General features: G+C 36.1%; 1 protein-coding gene across 3 annotated transcripts in view; it reads right to left on the bottom strand.

Moving 5' to 3' along the window:
• Ehbp1 (Eps15 homology domain containing protein-binding protein 1) overlaps positions 1-20533 on the bottom strand; it is a 255700-nt gene that overhangs the window by 53441 nt on the left and 181726 nt on the right. The gene's annotated exons all lie outside the window — the stretch shown is intronic.

The raw sequence follows: 20533 nt of genomic DNA, 5'->3' as shown, positions 1-20533 counted from the left end.
TAATGAGCTACATCTTTACAGAACCCATCGCGAGCCAAACAATTAATGCGTACTAAAGAATAACAAACGGCCCTTTTATCGGAGCATACATAATACATGAGCCAAAATATGTTCCGGGTCACAAACAGCGCACGCATTAACATACAGAGGATAATAATGGGAAGCGCATGGTGATACAAATAACGCAGTTTCTTTCCAAATCTCTAGCGCAAAATACTAACATTGAAAATACTTATATAGCAGAAGAGCGAAGAAAAGTTAAGAAGTGAAACTTCTAATCACTTCCATCAAACTGAAGGTCTGCAGCATAACTTGCCAATAGTAGTTTGGGTCTTTGGCTTCAGTTTTTGGTCGGCTAATGAAGAAGAAACTCGGCATTTGACATGAATAGGATGTTCCTCCCTCATTAGTAGTTTAATCTATAAAATGATTACAAAACAGCACCAAACAGTACCTTGAGAGTGGCATTTATTTCCTAAGAGCTGATTATTTAATAATGGCAAAGCAATCACAAGCTTATCATTGTGGCTTGATGGTACTCCAATATAATTCAAGAAAAGTGAAGCTAACAGAAAGAAGCATGTGTATGAATAGAATACACATTATTCAACCCAATAAAAAATACAAATCAGAAGTAAATTGCTATGATGTTCAATACGCTGAATGGTATTCAAGAAATTTTGAACGATCACCAAGAAATCACAAAGTGTGTACTTTTAATAATGCTCAGTGTTCACAGTGCATAATTTCTAGCCAGTTCTGGGGTGTCTGCTCAGTTAAGCCTGGCTGGTGGTTTAATTGATTATGCCAAAGCTCGAGAGAGGGATACCGGCTTTGAAAGCTTGCTTTTAGGAAGGTCCTTTTGTACAAACAATATCTATCTGTCTATCTATATACAGGGTGATTGTGAATTGTTTTTACAAATTAAAAGGGGTGATAGTACCCATCCAGACGAGCAATAATTACCATAGGGTCGCATTCCACTCTGAGAGGCAGAAAAGAAGACGATCAGAATTCCAACCTGAACTTACAACAGTGTTGGGAAAGCGAATGAACGAGACCAAAAGTTGCGCAATCAGATTTATTGTTTACTGAAAAACTCACAGAAAGTGCTCAAAATGCCGACAACTCGCTCTTCCATTTTTGGCGTTCGTACATTTCGCGAACGTCCTGCATTGCTTTTTGAGATGGCAAAAGAACTGGTTTCTAGCATTCTTCGATCAAAACTGGAAAAGGTTGGATGACTTGTAATCCGACGAGTGGAAACCACTGTTCGTACAATCTTCGTGCTTCGCGTCCATCCCCTTTTGCTTCACCGTATGTGAGGTGAATATCTGCCAATTCCTCATACGTGTACTCCGCCAGAGCATTCACGAAAAGTTTCGGACGATGTTACTAAGGTAATACTTGAAGAGATGATGTTGCGCCGTTTTCAAGGACACCGTTTGCTCTGATTGGCTTTCTCCGGTACCAATTAAGAGCAAAATGCTGCTTCTTCACAGTGCAAATTTGCATACGGTTAATTCTTGTTAGTCCTTAGGAGATACTCTCCTTGTTCTTCCTCGATGCATTTGTAATTTCCTCATTTCTGCCTCTCAGTGTGGAATGCGACCCTATTTTCTATGGTAATTACTGCTAGTCTGGATGGGTACTATCACCCCTCTTAATTTATAAAAGCAATTTAGAATCATCCTGTATATATATATATATACATATGGCAATTTTTAGACTAAACGCAGCATACAAAAAGTGTCCAGATTTTCTATATTTTAAAATCAGTATATTCCTCCATCTTCATATACAATAATCGGGGCAATACTTTAAAACATATTACCTGTATTAATCGATATTATAAACATAGCATAACAGAAATATTCTCAATTGAAGTTCCATGAAAAGGATAATACGTACTATTTTTTCTGCAAAATGATTAAACGTACAACTGTGAATTTTTCATTTCTTATTTAGCAACTTTTAAAAATCTTGTTTTCGAATATTCGACTTAAAAAAGTATAATACTGCTAGACTTCAGACTTGGGCTAAGCCGACGGTGAACACAACCGCGGGTCTTCTAGTGGCAAAACAAAAGTCACCGGAATCTCTTTAGTTTCGATATTTTACTATTCTTTACATATTAATTTACAAAATTATTATTCCTTGAAAATTATAATATAAATATAGCTTCAAATGCTAATTCAGTTAAGAAATTAACAAATTAAATTCTTAAAACATAAGACATAAACATAAACTTCTCCTCTTTTTACATAAGACAGAAAAAAGAAACATCAAGGAAATAATATTTCTCTAATAGTTGAGGACTAATTAATTAAACACCTGGTAATTTAACCACTCCTTCCATTGCAATCGGAAAAAATGCTGATAGAGCATATAAGTTTGCACTTATTTCCAGCTCTATAAAACAAATTTAGAGCATAAAATTAACTTTTATGACATAATTTTAAAGTAACCTAAGAACTATGCCTATTTTTTTTCAATGATTTAACGAAGTCTAATTGCTATCTTAAGTTCAGCATATTTCTAATTTTAATTCTACTTTAGATTATTTAAAATTTGCGCGACTGAAAATGCATACAGATAGGTAAATATATAAGATATTTTCTCCCTCCTTCGTGGTGTAACAGTAGCACACTCGGCGCGTATTTCAAGAGGTCCACGTTCGAGTCCCGGAGAGGGCACTGCTTATTTTTCACATCTCCTGCTTCATAATGACTCCACAGTGACGCCCAAACTAAAAAGTGGTGAACAATAATCGTCACCAACAGGATTTGGCGATTGGGTCCCTTAATCCCAAGTCGCCCTTTGATGTCGATGGAGTATATAAGTCATTTTCTCCCTCCTTCCAGCATGCCTTCGTGGTGTAACGGTATAGCACACTCGTCGCGTATTCGAGAGTCCAGGATCGAGTCCCGAAGAGGGCACTGCTTGTTTTTCACGTCTCCTGCTTCAAGAAAACCTAATGACTCTACAAATAGTCGAGACAAAGAAAGGAGTTTCTCATTAACTAATTTAAACATACAGTTTATTAAATTTGTAAATTTAGAGAAAGAGGAAAAATAATCTTGCACAAAGGCAAAATTTAGCAAAGTTTGACTAGTTTCACACTATCGTCTACTTCATTTGATTTCTTTCAAAATATGCGTTCAGTTTTCTTGAATTGTGACTGCTTCTTTAGTTTTGATGACTAATATTCGTTCAGAGGCCGAAATGGCAAAGATTTATTTTATTTAAAAGCTAACAAGAGGGATCTCACAATCAAAAATTTCTTTAAATACATTTTTGTGGACATCTGTCACAGTCACTGAAGCAATGAAAACATCCCCCTCCCACCCCCTAGGAATAAACAAAGATTTAGAGAAACAGATATCTCGAAGGCTGATAAAGACAATATGATAATTGAACATAGCATTAAGTCAGCACAGTACGATATTCTGACTGCACTGCAGTTAGCAAAGATTTTTTATAATAATCAATTTTTTTTTGCTCGTATTTGTAATAATATACTACGATGAAAAAATATTCCAAAAAAAGGGGGGGATGCAACAAAAATTGTCCAGATTTTTACTTCAGTTAGCTAGCAAGTATATGCAGATCAAAGCTTGTAAAGGTATTTAATGCAAGCATGGGCCGAATAAAAGTGCCCTCGGCAAACCACGTCGATTTAAATACAATAAAACATGATGGTAATCTCGCATAAGCTGATTAAAATGAGTCTGATTAGAAAAGAAAAAAAGGATCGATCTTAAGGACTTCAAAGATAATGCCCAATGAGAACAAACGAAAAATTAATGTGTTTAAAAGGTTGGGAGTTTTTTCCTCCCTTATGATACATAACGGCGTCGACATACGACCGATTAACAGTACTTGAAGACCTTTTTGCTTTCCGAATCCTTTTGAATCCATCTCTATGCGCTGCAGGGGAGAAATGGGAGTTGCTAATGTAGCCCAGCGAGAAAATGGCATCACAGAATTGACTGCTACGAATGAGGGCGAGAAGGGGCCGTTATCAAGTTACTTCAGTCGTAGCAGTTGCGTATAGGGGGACGAGGCGGGAACACAGACGGACAAGATGCGAATGAATAGATGTCAAAGCTTGTCCCCTTTGCTTTCCTCATCCATAAGTCATAGGTTATCATGCCAGAGAGACAGTACTCTTCTCAAGGGAGTTTTGGGAATGGCTGTTGTGGGAGGGGGTAAATAAATGCATATATCTATACAAGCACATATAAGCACAAGGGGGAAAAAATTAAAAGAAAAAAGCGCTCGGCTCCCAAATGGAGCGGCAAATTTATCCGCTCTTTAAAGAGCATCTAAAATCAATAGCTAAAGCCCTCAAAACACATTACTGCAGCAGAAGAGCGGGAGCTAGACTGATCTTATTTCATTTAAGACTAACTCTCGCGAGAGCGGCGCATCTAACAAGTAACTCGTCTCCCGGAGAGGGAGATAGATTTAGATGGGGAGGACCAAGCAGGAAAAGAGAAGGAACATGAGGCAGGGGGGAATCTATTCCTAAAAGGGCTCCCGAACCGCAATTTTTTGATTCGCAGAGAAAGTCCAAAAGAAGTCCTGTCCTTAATCCTATGTAAGCAGGCCTACAGTAGAATCGGCTCTGGCTTGGGATTACAACAGTGAGCAATTCCTTGTTTCGAATATAGCGAAGTAAAGTGTTTCCCGATTGCCGAAATTCGTTCTTAGCACTATAAAGGTGGAATGAAATGCCAGTCGGTTTCACGCAAAATACTCACCTTTTTGTTATACACAAAGACACACACATATATATAGATATCAATAAAAATGAATTGGTGCATGATATTACTGGATTTATTACAGATCAATTCAAACGTAAAATAATAGCTTAAGCAAAAACCTGCACTACATAAAATGTTAAAAACATAAAATCAACTAGCAGCACGACCAAATTAAGGGACTTATGCAATTAACGGAAGCTATTTTAAAAAATATTTATAATTAAATTTTGTATTTGCCATACATAAATGCATGGAATACGCATTACATTTTGCCTGAAGCAGATTCAACATTAAAAACAAAATACTGGAAGTATATAATATATATTGCTCATAAAAAGCTATTCTCTTAAAGAAGTAATTAATAATCCTTTTACTGTCAAGCTGAATACAATCTGCCCCCTCCTTTCACATAAAACATTGATGTGCTTCTCTCAAGCGAGTTCTCATTTGCATGTATATTATGGATTGGTTTGTTATTATTTATTATGCCTTTAACAGAGAGATATCTTCTGTCACTCCCGAATTCTAAACGCTTTGGCTCTCATCTACATGCAAATTATGGATTAGCTCATTAAATTATGGAACATGAAGAATATTGCGAGATACTGGATGTCAAGCTGCAGAGCGTATTTTTGCTTTTTTAGAGATGGAAAACATGAAGAATCAACGATGCCTACCCCAGGAACCGAACTGAGGACCTTCTGACTTCTAGCCGGACGTACTTTCCAATTACGACACGAAGGTACGTGGTCAGAGGGAGAAGATACCCTACATTCTTTCCATCCTAAACGGCGACTGAAGGAGAGGATCCAATCTCCATATTCTGGTGGTGACGAATTATCATCCCTCACCCTTTTATTTCGGGGGCCACTTGTAGAGTTAAATTTGATTCTTATAGAGCCAGGAACATGAAGAATCAACGATGTCCTTGCTGGGATCGAACTCCGGATCTTCTCATTGCTAGCTGGACAAGCTTTCCAATTACACCAGAAAGGCACGCAGTAAGAAGGAGAAAATACTTTATAAAATATTTTGCATTTTCCCAAGAATTACAAACAACACGATAAAAAAATAAAAATACTGGGTTTTCGTAACACAATACTATACGAACTGAAACCAAATTAATGGAAAGAAAGAAACTCGGACACTTTACGGCTTTAGCATCTTAGGATGAAAATTTAGATTGAGTTGGCAACACATTCTGAAAAAAAAGAAAAAAAACCCTGAAAACTGGTTTATATAAACCGCTGAAGAGCAGTAATAAGTTGTATATAAGAATTTCAGTCCCAATTCCCACGGATTCAAATTTCGTGAATTTATTAATATAAAAGTCCGAAATTTTGATCTATAACTGCTAACGTCATCTATAAAACACCGCTCAAAGTAATTATATTAAAAAAGAGAGAATTCCAGAATAGGATTACCAACAAATTGAAACACAACTGATATCACAGAAGTTTTGTTTTTATAGCTAGGTATACCGTTTGTGTACCAATATGTATTAATCGTTCATACTAGTTACAAAAAATCTGCCTAGTACTAATCTACAGACTATTTATTAATAACAATATATATATATATATATATATTTACTACTGAAAAGTCAGAGAAGAATGAAAGTGAAAAATCAAGCATACTTATACACACACATATATATGTACTACTAAAAGAAAGTCAGAGAAGAATAAAAGGAAAAATCAAGAATACTTTATACGAACAGACTAATTATAACTATGAAAACTAAAGCTAAATGAACTTTCAAAGGACATACTAAATAAAACAAAAACCTATATAGAAATTCAAAGAATCTAACGTTAAAATTACAATAAAACATGACTTAAGTTCATAGCAAGCGAAATGTTTATTTCCTATCATTTCTGACTACAGGAAAGGCAGGCTAGTTGAAGAAATGATAAAAATAATGGGAATCTGGATTGAAAGCACGAAACGACAAAAAATTCAAATAAGATTTTCTTTTAAAAGAGAACGGCAATTTATTTAAAGTGTTAAGAATATTTTTGTGTGAAATTACTGCAAGCCACGTATTGTTTCAGAGATATAAGATTTCCTGGGGTGAGGGTGTGTGTGCTTACATAGTCTCAGAAAGGGTAGTGAAGTTACTAACACAGATAGCATAAAACTAATGAAGCATGTCTTCCAAATAATGGAAAACAGCAAGCCTTCAACAGCGTTACAATCAAAACTGATGAACATGACTCAATTCCTTTAGAAGAAAAGAATGCCTTCGCCGGGATTCGAAAATCGGACCTCAAAACTGCTAGCCGGACTTGCTTCCAATTACACCACGCAGGCATGTGGTAAGGACGACAACAAGTTATACACTCCCTCTCTTAAACAGCGACTGGTACGGGTAGGGGCCACCAAATCTTGGTGGTAACGAATTATCGTCCACCACCACCTCTTAGTTCAGACGCCACTTATAGAGTCATTATCTTTTTCCTTTTAAAGCACGAAACATTAAAAACATGTTATGCCTTCACCGGACCTCCCGACTACTAGCCAGACGCGTTTCCAATTACGCTACGAAAGAAAGCTACAAGGAGGGAGAAAACATGTTATAAAGTTCACAGAGGACTAATAAGTGGCTTGTTACTTCAGTTATACGCGAGAAAATCTGCCTAAAGTCACTACCTTTCACCTTAAAAAAAAAAAAAAAAAACACACACACACACACACACAAAAAAAAAAAATACCAACCATCTGCGTTCTACACACTTAACAAAGAAAATGTACTGCAGGATTTATTTTATCAAAATATTTGTTTCGCTCCCTCGGAAGGGAGGGCTGTTGTGGCAGATTGAAATGCTAAATCTTTAATGTCAGATGACGTCATACGACATCAAGACGAAGATAGCTATTGGCATAGAAGCCACCACATGTCACAAACGAGTATTCTTCCCGTTTTAACCTACCTCCAGTAAAAATTAAGGGTTTTCAAAATTAGTCCAAAGCCATTGTTGCCCACCAGCGGCCGTGCGGTAAAGTCGCTGAACACTGGCAGTTCCGACTTGGGTTCGATTCCAGGCGAACGGGCTGGCTGCATAGGCGTTTTCGTAGTTTCCCCATGTGTAACGTGTAGACGACTCAGTTCCCCTTAGAAAGTCCTCCACGAAGGCATCCCTCTCCTTAGCAGAAAGCTCTAGTGTGCTTTGCCGTAATCTCAATAAAGCAAACCAAAGCCGTTATTACTTGTTGTGTGGAAATTTTTATTGAAAGAATACGCAATATAAGACACATTTTCACGTCAAGTTTTCAAAATAAAAAGGGCTATTTGCTCCTTTTTTATTTGGCTGAAAGACATTGCAAGCAGAACTTGCTATTAAACATTAAGAAACAGAACGATTTGGCGAAGCATTTTACTTTATAATTTATTCAGGATAACACAAAAATATTTATTAAACAAACGTACTGTGGACATTATTGATGGTTGTCAATCAATCTGAAGTCTGTCGAAAAATTTAGTTAGCATTTTCTTCCTCTAAATGTAAGTAAATCATAGCTGATGACATTGTGACAATTATTGTTAATAAATACTACATGAATGTAGTATTTTATTCAAGAACACAAAATTTTTAAAGAAATTAAAAAATAACTTCATTTGCAACAAGAAACTTTTAAACAACTAATAAACCCTCTCCCACTTATTATTAATCAATATAATAATTACTGCGGAACAAATTAAAACATTCATTGATAAATACTATCATATTACTCTGTTCAAACTCATAGCAAATGCAAGCTACGTAAATTCTCAGCCAAGGAAATTTCATGTATTATGCATCAATATCCACTTTTGAAGAAGCCCATTAAAAATGGCATAGACCATACTGAAGTACATAAAATTAAGACGGAAAGTTTCTCCTTTTCCCTCCGATACCTTACGTAAAGAATATTAGTCAACATTGCCAAAGACACCCATCAGAGATTCGGAATTAGATCGCGCAACAGTCTTTGCAAAGCCTCTTCGATGCAAAGTAATTAAAATTTAATTTGCGATTAGCACGTGCGGAGAAGTTTGTGGCAAAATCTGCGAAGTAAAATGACGAGATGGATAGGGGGAAAAAAGGGAAAATAAAAGTATGGGGAAGGGACGTAGTCTGGACTCGTGTATCCTATCCTACGGTGCAACGCAACAACCAAGGATTTGGCACGGTTGAGGGAGCTTTCGAGCGCGATGATTCTATTCATATCAGTTTCAATTTCCGACAAATTCGTTAACAGTGCGCGGGCTCACCCCACGAGGCGTTCAAGATGCGTAAAATGCTCGATCTCTTTCTCTCCCCTCCCCATGACTTTCCCCACTGCGTTAAAACGGAGAACGTGCGCGTGATAGAAACTTCGGCCAGATGGAAGGAGCTGTTAATGATGGGATTAACCGGATAAATTAAGCGAGTCCCAGCAAATAATTCCATCGAGCATAACAATAGGTTGCTACAGTGGCTACCCGAAAGATTGGGAGGGTTGGTCTCTAATCCCTCCTGCCTTACCATCCGAAACATGGTTGCCACATTCGGATCAGACGGTTAAACATATATATCCGCAATTCTCTAAACGAATGGATGCTTTTTACCAATCGATTCAGGATCGCAGTAAGCAAGTCGTCTATATTTTCATTACTGAAAGGAACAAAAGAACTAAGTCATTTTAAATGAAGATGCTTGAAGAAGCGATAAAACATAAGAGACATTGTAATCATATAATATCAAAAATGCAATTTCAAACATTTGAACGTCCTTGAAGCACTTGGAGTCAAATATTCCAATTTAACAGTAAAATAAAACGTGACCAAACATTTTAACAGAAATTACTAAATGATTTTTGTTTCCAGCAATGATTGGTTTATTTGATTACCGGAGAGCGCTCGAGGGCTATCCATATAAGGGGAGGAATGCCTTCGTTTAGGATTTTTTAAGGGAAACTGGCTCGTATACACGTTACACATGGGGAAAACCAAGAAAGCGCCTAAGTAGCCAGCCCGTTCGCCGGGATTCGAACCCCGGAGCGAACTGCCATTGTTCAGTGACTTTTATTGAGCGGCCGCTGGTGGGCCTTTTTCAGCAATAAATTTTAACTCGTTACAAAGAAAAATTAATGTTGCCTGATAATAATTAAACTGATTGTTTTTAACACTTAACTCATTTTTAAAATTACATATATGAAATTGTTTGAAAAGGAATTTAAACTCAGAATTGTTCATCCTGTAAGCAACAATAATAAAACACAGGATTACACACAGGCCTTCAAAACTTCAAATAATTTTTTAAAATTTCACCAAACTGATTAACAGCCTCAGTTATTTTTATCTGCTTTCAAAGCAGCTGAGGCCAATATCAAAGTAACATTTCCCCATTTTGTACTTAAACCGAAATTTAAAACCAAGAAGCCATAATTGCCAATTTTTTAAGATTAAATCAAATAATGTTGCAAAACGAAAGTTTTCGATTGCTAAAAAACTTGGGCTGACTGATGTTGTTTCTGTCAATAGTCCTTCTAAATCTTATGCATTAAAGATAAATGGAGCCACAGACCCTCAATTTAGAGATAACAGCTCTCTCACCACACTATATATAGCCAGCCAACTTAGGAAACGAAGCACTAAGAACTAATTTTTATACTCGAAGTTTAGAGTTACCATGGTTTTAGTTGACTTTATGAAAACTACTTATTTATTTCGTACACATTCAATTTAATTAGTGGATAAATAGGTAATCGTGGCATTATTTTGCTCATTACGATAAACAGGCTAAATGAACATTCATGTACAATAAATTACATCTCTTTCACAAATTCGTTTTCGAAAGCAGCAAAGCGATGAAGAATGTAAATAATTGCTCAGGAGATTAGAAAGAAACCTTAATTGAACCCCAAGTAGACATGTTCATTTTGAAGTATGAAGCAAATAAAGGATGCTTCAGTTTTCAGACTATGGTTATTTCTCGATAATACATTAGAGAACGGGCACATTAATTAGTAACCTAGTATTACCTATGTACGCCAATTATGGTATGTTTCTTGACTTTTTATTACTTATTTTTGAGGCATATTCTGAATTCTAATACGCGTAAAACGGATAAAGAAGGAGAGTAACAAATCATCGTTACTACTCATAGTAATTTCTTAACATTTTTATGGATTGTTAAATTTTAATATTTATTCTCTATTTTTATATGAAATCATAAATGATATCAATTAAAATTAATCTGCATTAAGAAAACGTTTTACCTATTTAACTTGATCTACAGAATGCAGGTACGCTTATTTAAAATTATAATATTTTGCCCGTTTATTTGAACAAACTTAAGTAACACAGCAAGTATATTTAAAGTAGCACAACAGATATATTACTGCTAAAAATCCCAAGTATACATTATATTTATTAAAATACTAGTATTCGAAATTTGAATAAAATTCGGTGTGGATTAGGTTAATTGATTGAGACAAAACATGCGCAGGCTATCTATATAAGTAAAGATGTCTTGCTGAAGGTTAGGTTACGTTAGTTAGCTGAATATGGTAAAAGCGCACAAGAGCTATCTGCCTAAGGGAACTTAAATATAATGCCTAAGGGAAACTGGTTTGTATTCATGTTAGACTTGCTAAACAAAACTACTGTCTGTTTACAATATACCTTAGGAAACCATGAAAACATCCACTCAGACAGCCCAATTTTGCCAAGATTTAAAGCCAAATTTCAGCAAGAATTCCATTTTGCCGGTGACGGGCGAATGAAATACAATAACGACATTTTAACTCATTTTTCATCACTATCTAAATAATTTAATTTTTTAAGCTTGATAACCAGTCACTGAATGTATAAAAACAATAGCCTAAGCTTACCCCCCCCCCCAAAAAAAAAAAAAAAACAGGAGTCACATCCGGCAGACTGGGACTCTGTAATTTACAATAGTAACACTGGCTAGCTGCCAAACTACAATGTGTTCTGGTAAAGAAATTTCTAGCAATAATTTTGAAATGCAAATGGAATCTAGGCATTATTTCAGTAGTATACTACTTCAATTATAATTCTATTGTAAAATTTAAAAATCACTGTTTATATACATCTATAGATCCTAGTATCAGTACTAATTTCGAAATTATAAGTAACGAAAGCAACAAGATGCTAAAAAACTTCACCTCAACAGCAGGCTTCTTCAAATTTAGGAAACGTAGGAAGGAAGGGACAAAAGAAATACAAACACTGTTTGCACGCGGAATATAATACAATACACTCAGAGACGCAACCAGCATTTGAGAGTTTCCTTCGCTATGATCACATATTCTATATACTCTAATCCCTGTCAGTCTTAAGAACAGCGTAACAAACATTAACTGCACTTCTCTACACGATACGAAAACTTTCTTGGAAGAGAAAGCGAGAAGTAAAAGGAACACTTTGTTTATTTTCACAAGCAGATAAATATGAGGGGTTGGGATTTGCTGACATCGGAGAACACCAAAAATAGTAGCCAAGCTAGCCTCTTTATCGCCCAAATGTTCTCCACCACGAAAATTTAGCAGAAAAAAAAAATTTCCGTACAATTACACGTTTAAAATGCATACAATTTCAGTCTTATTTTATTCAGTAGAAGAGAACAAAATAAGTTGAAGTAGATAGTACTGTGAATTATGATTGTATTGCGTTACAAAAATTTATGAACAAAAGGTGTACATTTTAATGTCAAAAGGTTTTTCAAACAATTCCATTAATTCTGCCAGAAAGCACTGCTTCCAAAATTATTCTTCCAGCCAATTTAACAACGACTTCACATGAAACATACAGCAGATACATAGCAGCAAGATTTCTTCGGTAAGGCAATTAATTGAAAATTCTGATAACAGTATGAGGTTTTACTTGGTCAAGTCAATCAATCCAAAACCGCTAAAGACATAAAGGGAATTATCACTATGTCCGAAAGTAACTATAGAGCCTCGGAAAGCTTTCAATAAATATTTTTAAAACAGAATTTAGAACTTAAATGCACGTTCTTGTGCTAGAAATATCAACCATAGTTCGTGGTGATGCAACTAAAGAAACAGTCAAATTTAATTTGAAACGTGGGCTAATAGTCAAAGATTATGCAAGTTAAATCTTACTTTGAGCTGGCTCCAATAACTTTACTGGTATATCAGATTCAGATGTCGGCAGCGATATAACGCAGAGCCGAATAATTACAACTTATCACAGCTAAGAACTAAACGTTGCGTACACGCGCAAGCCTGAAACACGCTCTGTCTTAAAATCCCCAAATCACAGTGTAAATGCTAACTACACTCATTTGCATTCTGGCAAAGAAATGAAAAGGAGAAGTTATAGTAAAGGTTGGAATTATAAATAACTGGTTAATTTAAACAGTAACCTTACAATAGAACATCTAGAGTAAAATACTCGTTATTATCTATACGAACTAATAGTTCAGAGGCGTAATTCACAAACTAACACAAAATTATTAATTTAAACTTTGCCTTCAAAATGGAGCTGTTATAAAAACAGTACGCTACAATACGATCATTCTGCGTGTGCGGAGGATTTGATCATTGCAATTTTTTTAAATCTAATTTAATTTCCACAAGGTCAAAATTAATTCCAGATTTTGTAAAGCAAGAGTTCTTAGAAGAGATATAACAGACTTTATTATTCTGCCAGGAAATAAAGCTCTTCCTCCACGCCTTGCGTATCTGACCAACATTTCAAAAGAAAATAAAGACATGGGTGATAAACAGTAGATATAAATTATAGTGGACGATCTCAATACTGCATCTATCTTCCTTAGAATCTGTTTATCTGTGCCTCAGAATTCTAACTATGTTCCACATTCTTCATCCCCATAAAGCTGAATTTGATACAGAAAGAATCTATCGGTGTCATGTATTAAAATTTCATTGGCTATTCACGTAAAAATTACATATTAACAGAAAGACGGTAATATAAGTTTAACAGAATACAGTTTAAATAAAAGATTTCAGAGAAACGAGAAATTTAACTAAAATATTTTATAGGCAAAATAATTGAGAAGAAAGAAAACAAAATTCCATTTCAATGATCTTCGTGTAAGAGCGTCAAGAAGTTAATGAAACAGAGCTTTCCACAATAAAGGAATGAAATATACCGGCCAATAAAACATTAAAACCACTTCAGTGTTATACAAATTTGTAGCCACATTGGATGGCACGCGCCAAACTCGTAAACAATATATAGAATGTCCGGCTGAAAAGTACCCTGTTGAAAAATTCCTATGGTTTGCTGAATATCAGATTGTTATTTTACTCAGACATGAATTTAAAAGCATGTAGCCAGCAAGGCGACGTAATTAAAACTGGAAGGGGGGAAAAGTATTATGATGTTCCCTGAAGGGGCACTGGATATGTTATGCTAAGATTCGTGCATCAAGGTTACTTGGCAACACCCCGTTGCGCCTCTTTGTCAGGAATTTCGTCCTTAGGATATATGTGCATAGCTACGAATTTACACCTGCTTGCCAATATATTTATTTACTACCATATTAATTTATTTAATTGATGTAAAAGGCTCCCTTTCCACTGTAATAATCATCATTTAAAAGCACTGAAAAATGAGAATAAAATGAAACAAAATTTCCTATAATTTTTAATTTTACCTTTAATAATAAAGAATCAGAACACTTTAAAATGAGATTTTGGAAAAATTTATGGATAAATAACAAAAAAAGCATTGACACAAATTAAAGAGAGATATTTACAATTAAAATGAATTAGATAGTATAACAAAAGTGCAAAAAGACGTAAGATACAAATAAGTAAAACCTTAAAATTCCAGCTAAAAGCATGGACTAAATTCATATGAATTCATTCTTCATAAATACAGATACTTTCCATGAAGAAAAGATTCCGACATCTTAGGCCAAATGTATCAAATTACATATTTTGTAATTTAAACCGAAACGGTTAAGTACCATTTCCGATTGTCTAAATATCCAAAATCTAGCCAACTGCTTATAGGAATGCAGAAAGCTTAAATATAGAAAACAAACATTTTTGGCAATTTCGTGTTACAATTGTGATGTACGAAAAAATCGTCACACAACAACACAAAGTTAAAGAGATAGATAGACATTGTAAAAATAGTAGAAACGAATTGATTGGGGCCCTAATTCTTCATCGAATTTTTAGAACCAAATCATTAGCTCCCTCAGCTATATATAGTATAGGTTGGCGAGAGGTAAAAATTTTGATTGGAAAGAAAGTTCAAACAACCGGAACACGAATATATAAAGATTGCTACTGTAATTAAAAGTTTTTGATTTTATCACTAGACTTTCCTTTCTTACGAAGACTACTGCTACAAAACAGGTTTACTTGGATTACAAAAATTTTTCATGTTTCAAATTTCTCTTTTGCGCCGAATAGTTTTTGGTAGCAACAAGGGGCTACCCCTCACTACTGTAGAGTTGCGCGAAACAATTCGAGACAGCAATTTTACAGTAGATAGATTAGGCGGGATGACCCCAAGCTGAACTCATTGTCTAGACAGTACACACCCTTTGACTTTTTTCTTGTGTGTGATGTGTTAACGCGCTCTTATTGCAGCTGACAAAAGATTGCAGGGCTCAAAACATGAATAAATCAGGCAACCGTTTTTCAGTCACTGAAGCAAACGTAAACTGAAATTGAGAATTATTTCACACAATTAGGGAACTATAATAAGCGTCTTCGATTATTATTAACTGGTATTAACAGGTAATAACAGGTATAAACTATGTGTTTCAGTTGCTTATATTTTTAATTTTTTAGGGATGGCAAGAACGTTTTGGAACATTTAGTACAATTAATCAAAAAGATTATTATAGATGATTTTATGACACTTATGTTTTATTCAAACGTGTATTAACAAAATTTTTAGGCCTTTCTTTTTTTTTAAAAAAAAGGGGGGAGACGAATTATAGCAATCATTGTAGCCAAGTGTTTGGAACATTCAGACAAGATGGATAAGTTCTATTCAAATCCGCATGTGATGTTAGCAGTGAATTATGGACATCTCGAGATTGTTCCTTTATGTAAAGCTTCGATTCGAATTTTGGAACGAATTAAGATGTAACTAAGATATTCAAGCGATCAAATTTTTAAGTATTCAACTCTAGTCATCAAAAGGTGAGAAGGCCTAAAAAGTACAAAAGCTTGACCGAATGAAATTTTTTCTTACTATATAAGATTTCAGAAATTAGATTAGTGTGATGCCTCGAGTTCACCACTTATCGTCATCTATTGCCAACGGATAGGGATTAAACCCTTGAACCCACAAATGTTGGTTAATCATTGGTGTATTTCGCAATGTGTTTAGATTGAAATGCCAACAATCTTAACGTTGTGAATTCACGTAGTTGCGGTAATAATGACTGCGAATCACAGCAACAGATACCGAATTTCTGCTCGGATGAATCATCAAACTAGTAGACATACTGATTCTAACTTTACTGCGAGTAAACCCGGACGTCAACTACTAAACTCAGACGGGGAAGCAGCGTCTACATAAGCCACCCAGAATGCGCGAGCACGATATCAGGCTACGAACCAGACAACTGTTTCACCGACTCAAGCCACAGCTCTCTAAGGCTATCAGAGTATATATGCTGGCGTCAACGAAAGTTGGAATAAAGGACTATCTTCTACAGCTAGGAGTAGCACTACTCGGAAACTGTTCTGGAGATCACATAGCCAACGCCTTCACGACAGAACACCATACGGACATAACTTCCAGAATAATGGCGCGGGTACGGTAAGCGGACCTTTCACAGACTTCATCCCTGTTATGTGTCACCGTTATGTTGCTTTGTACAGTTAGTGATATGGCCATTCCGACACGGCGTACCAACAACCTATTTTCAACCAGACGACGCTACGTACCATATTGCTCGTGCTACCGTAAACAGTTTGCGTGAACTTAATGTGCTACCGTGCCTACCACAACTCCGGATTCTGACCAGTGATATCTCCCATCGAGTATATCTGGGACATCACGGGTGGGCTACTGAAATATGAACAAACAGCTGCCAATTTAAATCCTTATCAAGCCTATGCAAAACTTATGAAACTTTCCTGAGAAACACATTTCTCCCAGAAATGCAAAAGAAGTCATCTCATAAGTAATTTAAAGAAACGGCATTTCCTTCTGATTGGTATTTTTCTTATCTGAGACAGATGTGCCAGCGCATTTTCCTTCCAGGATCATAAAATATTGCGACTATGCACGTGAAACAGATTACTGAAAGCAAATGCTGACCAAAAATGCGCTTGGAAACCTGCCATTCAAAACTACTGCTGAGAGATACAAGTTTCTCGGAAAAGCTCTTATTTCGTTTCGCGTTGATAGATCTGATTAGATCATTACTGCTTTAAGGACTAAAAGCTTGCAACGCGGGCAAAACATTTCTCACACAATATTTTCTGATTTCACTAATTCCAAGGAGTGTCAGTTCGTGCATAGCGGTCATTTTCTTTACTGAATAAATTAAGAAAGTTCAGATATTCTGTTTTTAACTTTTGATCATTTGCATATAATTAACACCTATCCATATATCTAAGAATTTTTAGATTTCTAACACATTTCTTCCTCAGCGCTGCAGTCTCAATGTTGAGCACTTGCAGACCACATTAGGTATAATTATAGCTCCACAGTTTATTCTAAAGTGGAAAAAATATACATAATTTGTAAAAATCAGACATTTGTCTTCCCCCTCACATTTTTTCCCTCATTTACAGAATTAATTCAGTAGCTAAACAGATTTTAACATATTCAGATCACTTGATTTTTAATATGCTTTTTGAATGGGTAATGAAATTTGCCATTCGTCATCTATGAGATCAAAGAAACATTCTTCCCCCATCATCAATTTATCGTTTTCTTTCAATAATTATTTATTATTGAACAGATGGTATGCCATGAAACACCTATTAAGAAAACACGAAAAATAAATTTTTGACTTTTTAAATAATAAAAAATATTTCCGAAATTCTGTCAATTTTAAATGTCAATACAAAAGTAATATTAAGACAATTTTCAACAAGAATTTAATATTACTTTCTTCAGAAACGAAAAAAATGCAAACAAAACATAAAAGCTTCAGAAAGTATATTGTTACTGCGGTAGGTGAAACTGAGTAGTTACAGTGCATATAAACAAACACTTAGCATTTGGTGTTTAAATGATTTGGCAGGAGCCCATGCATCATTCATCCAATTATTAGAAACAGAGCGCAAGAATACAACTCTAGAATAAGTACGACATTTTACACCCAACTATTTTTTTAACGCCGGGCACTAGCCATTTTTAGACTCTCGCCTCTACTACAGCCAGAACTGGTGGTCATTTTATTATGGAGACCCTAATAGGCGGCCACCGTTACCTCCTATGAGAGGACAGACAATTTACATCCATGCCTTCTCTGGGATTCGAACCCGGGCCCTTTGGTATCGCAATCGGCTTCCCTAACTACTCAGGATAGCCTTAATTTATTTGCTGACTGGGTGTGAGAACATTAACTGAAACTCTCTGTGCCTAAAACACAAGAACTCATAATTAGTCGAGGCTCTCCATTACGTAGAAACCCTTGTCTAAAACTCTTGGGGTCCTCCATTAAATGTGTTAAACAACTTAAGTACCTAGGAGTAGTAATAGATAATAGACTTTCCTGGCAACCACACATCTCTTCTTTAAAGTTAAGAATCAATAGACTGATTACTTCCATGCGATCAACAACTTCGTTAAGATGGGGTATCCCATGTCACTTGCTTAGAATATGGTACAAGACAGTAGTGGAAAGAATTATTCTATATGCCGCTGCTATTTGGGGAAGTAACATCTCTTCCTAAATGAAACGTTCACTACTCACCATACAGCGACACCAGCTTCTTCTCATTTGCAAGGCTTATCGTACCACGTCCACGGCAGCCTTACAAATTATCGCAAGCACGCCGCCACTGGACTTGTTAATTGAACGAGAGGCTGCAGTGGTTAACGTAAGCAGACTACGACACACCATGAGTCTCTGGGAACAAATTTATATCCATACTGATTATGAGCATCACACACCGCAAGCTACCTGCCACCCTGCTAAATATAACCTTTTGGACAATATCTACTTTAATAGAACACGGGACTTGGGATTTGCAAATGGTGTTTTCACTGATGGCTCTAAAACTCCAGGGGGCACGGGAAGCGGATTTTGTATGCTATCTGGAGGAGTTTTAACATATGAGTGGAAAATAAAGCTCGCTTCTGAAAACTCTGTCTTTCAGGCGGAACTCATAGCAATCAGAGCAGCTCTTCTCCACCTGAAGAATAATCCCACAATGACCAATATCATCTACACAGACTCAGCCTCAAGCCTCGCTGCGATAGCTGGAATTCGTTCTCGCAGTCCTATTGTCAGCAGCATTAGAGTCATTCTAACACACATGCCTGCATCGCAAAGACCCTCAGTCATCTGGGTGCCCGCTCATACGGGAACAGAAGGAAATGAGAGAGCAGATGTTCTCGCAAAGGAAGCAGCAGATTCATCCACTTTGCGAGAAGTCCCGACCCTTAGACCAGTCTCGGACCTAAAGAGTCGGACATTCCATCAGCTCCTAAGAATATGGCGAGAACGTTGGGATCAAGCCTCCACAGGGAGACGTGTTTACAACATTATTCCCAAGGTCAAGACAACAATCCAAACTAATAGCAATTACATGACGTATTTCTTCACTGGTCATGGGCCCTTTCCTTCATACCTCTGCCGCTTTGGCTTTAGAGAGAATGGTAACTGCGAATGTGGGGAGGAGGGTCATCCAGATCATTTTGTGTTCTCCTGCCCACACACAGCACTTAACAGCCTCAAGCAACCAGGAGCCAGATTCTGGCCAAATTGGTTCCAGAATCTACAAAGTAACATTACTCTTCCGACGCTGGAAGATAGTAGCCATATAGTACATACTTGAGTCGTATTTAACACACATTAGGTTCTAACAATGCCATTTCTAAGCACAGTTCTCTTAGAAATAAACATCGCACCTTCAGTATGGCATTAACTCTTCTTGAAATGGGACATTTATTAACCTGAAAACAGAATAATTGCTCTGCAAAGCCTAGCAGTATGCACGTTAGAAATATATAAGCTAGTTCAATGTGTCAGCAACAGAGTATGTATATTCAATATGTAATTTTGTATTTATGCTATGCCAGGTTTTCATACACAAAGTTTGTACTGTACCTGAATGTTGTACTGTATCTGTACATGTTTATATCTTTTATTTATGGTACCTAATTTATACTAAGGATCACGCGTACCTCAATGTCATGCTTCTTGTAAACTTTAACTATCATGATAACGTATATGTATAGGTGTATATATCAATATGAGAGTCTGTATACTTCTATTTGTTTCGGAATATTTATGTATGTAAGTTTGTATATATCTGTATATGAGTTTGTATTTATATGTATATACATATATTTTGATTGTACTCTTCTTCAAGTGCCTTGCATATGTATATGTATATCTCTTTTTTGCATTTTATGCCCAGGGCTGCGGCCTGGTAGCTAGCGGTTGACTCCCGCCGAGTTGGTAACCAATTCTGCATGGATATATTTATATCTGGGTCGGAAGCCAACTCAGCGGTTTACTTACCCTAACTACTATACCGTCTCGGCGGCTCACTCAAAACCATACATCTGTACAAGAACATATTCGTATAGCTGCGACAAGTCGACAGTACATTGAGGTGAAAAACTT

The sequence above is a fragment of the Stegodyphus dumicola genome, chromosome X2, assembly GCF_044657685.1.
Source record: "Stegodyphus dumicola isolate Sdum_Otavi_A_Nest chromosome X2, ASM4465768v1".
NCBI lineage: Eukaryota > Metazoa > Arthropoda > Arachnida > Araneae > Eresidae > Stegodyphus > Stegodyphus dumicola.
This window is presented reverse-complemented; position numbering and strand designations above follow the sequence as displayed.